Source organism: Thermobia domestica, chromosome 1, assembly GCF_964235325.1.
Source record: "Thermobia domestica chromosome 1, izTheDome1.hap1.1, whole genome shotgun sequence".
NCBI classification, from domain to species: domain Eukaryota; kingdom Metazoa; phylum Arthropoda; class Insecta; order Zygentoma; family Lepismatidae; genus Thermobia; species Thermobia domestica.
In genome coordinates, this window is record NC_137454.1 from 119,133,089 (window position 1) to 119,135,452 (window position 2,364).

A 2,364-nucleotide genomic window follows, 5' to 3' on the forward strand; every position below is an offset into this window, starting at 1 on the left:
TTCCGAAACTCATTGACATTTAGCTCTTAATGAATTAAATATAAATTTATTTACAGATTTGCAGTTCATTTCAAAGAAAAGAGAAGAATACGTTTCCATATAAATCAACGGAACTAAAGAAACAAAGATGGCGCAAGCACTCACCTCCGCTAAGAGCGACAATTCGCAACATCTATTTCAAAGGAGCTAACGAATCTAAATTACAATTTCCATTAAATGAGAGGAACCTGCCGTTTTCGGATACGTGAAAGCGATTTAATAAATCTGAATTAAATTAAAATTTTAATTTAACGCCTCATGGTATGAGCTCTACCAAACATACTTCAGTTTCTTATTAAATTCTTTCCTACTTTATATTCCTACCCAGGAAACACAAACACAGGGACCCCTAGGACAGTTAAAAAGCCCTGTTCTTTAGTGGGACTCGAATCTGCTAGGGATTTCCATCATCAGCCAAATGCCTCAGACCACCCGAGTACACCACCGTGCTTTCAGGAGAGGTGTCAACTTAGGAAATCAAATATCGCCTGTTGATTTTCGGTAGAGCTAACGGCTTCCTTGAAATTTGTTCATCTTTGGTTTCTGTATGCAAGAAATCAAATAATGAGGAGCTCCTTCATAGCTAAGCGGTTAGTGTACGTGCCTTTGGCGTGGGAGACCCAGGTTTGATTCCTGGCGGGAGCTCATGTGGGGTTCGGATTCCACGTTAATCAGTAGGTTCCGTTTCATATAGCCTCGCTGGTGAAAGGGACGTTAAACAATCAACTCAAGACATTTGTGGGAAAATATATTTTGGAACGAATATGAGAAAAACTCATTTTGAAGGGCCAAACTACTGTCATAAAATTGGGCGGGTGAATCTACCATTTTTAAGAGCAAGAAATCGATTCCGGAAGTTTTTCAACTTTCAGGAAAGTTGTTGAAGGTGAAAGGTGTTCCTTTAAGGAGGCTCGTGACTCCAGCGAATTCGAAAGTTGCTCTACGAAGCTTTTGAAACCAGAAATAGGAAATATTTTTATCTTTTATAAGTTTTCGGTTTATCTAATCTTGGCTATTTTTGCTAGTGCATTATTTTTCAATTTACTACATTAGATTGACTAGTTTAGAAACATTAGTTATAGTCTATGATATGATTACGCGCAGGTCTTATTTTTAATTCAAATTGCATTATAATTTGTTTAGAATATATGCAATGAACTGTATATAAATGGTTTGATATATATATTGACATATTTCCTTTTGTCGTATAAATACAAATTACACTACTACTATCATTTACGCATCTTCAAGTATAAGCAGAACATATTTAATTGATTGTATTCAAATATTGCCATGCCACTGAAGATGAGCTAAAACATTGTTCCATATTGTGTTGCTTCCGTTTAATGATACAAAACAGTTCGCAATATTTAGAGATGCTTTTCCTGTGTTCCTGTAGAGTATGCCTACCTTCCCTGATATATCTTTACATAAAATATATCTTCCTGTGCTCGTGACTAAAACTTTTTTTTTCTAATCTACTTTTGTGAGTGCGAAAAAGCAGAGAAGTTTACAAAATATTTCTGGTTAATGGACAGTAATTTCACGTCAGTCAGTTTGTTTGTACAAAATACTCGGCTGTTTATAACAGCGAGTTGCTTTCAGTTTAGTCACAACTTATCATGAAATAGGGGGTCATGAACCCCTCTTGTAGACATAAACATCAGTGGGACCAAAAATAGTAACGGCACCGCAACCATACAGCAAAGCCATGACTCGAAAAGAATCTAACGAATGATGTGGCTGGGGTGGGCTTCTTCTACCTTCCCTCTTTCTGAGCATATAACACTTTTCACGCTGTCTTCATGCCATCAAACGCATTTTTTAAAGCTTAAGTAGTAAATACATTAATGTCAAAAAACCGTGTACCGTATGTTCGTCTTTAAAGCTATAATGCTTGTTGCCAGATAGCTATAAAGGTAACTAATTATATTTTGTTCTTCCCAAACTCATAAAAAATAATGTATAACAGATGCTTATTCTTCCAGTTTTGAGCAAAATATCTACACTAATGCACTTAATCAGACTCTAGTTCTGTCCTTTTACTAATTCTAGTTTGCGATATTCACAATTGGTAGTGTATTATTATTATTTGATTTGGAACAGCCTAACAATTACTCTCGTGAACAAACTTGAAGTGGTCCAAAAGTGTTTTCTTAGAATGCTTTGTTTTAAGTTAGAACTGGATTATTTCTCTAGCACATATGAATACTGGAAACCATATTTTAAATTGGAACCACTAGCTGACAGGAGAAATTTAATTGACTTTGTATTTGTATAAAAGATGCTTGACAACCGTACTATATTTTTAAAAATGTGGATTTT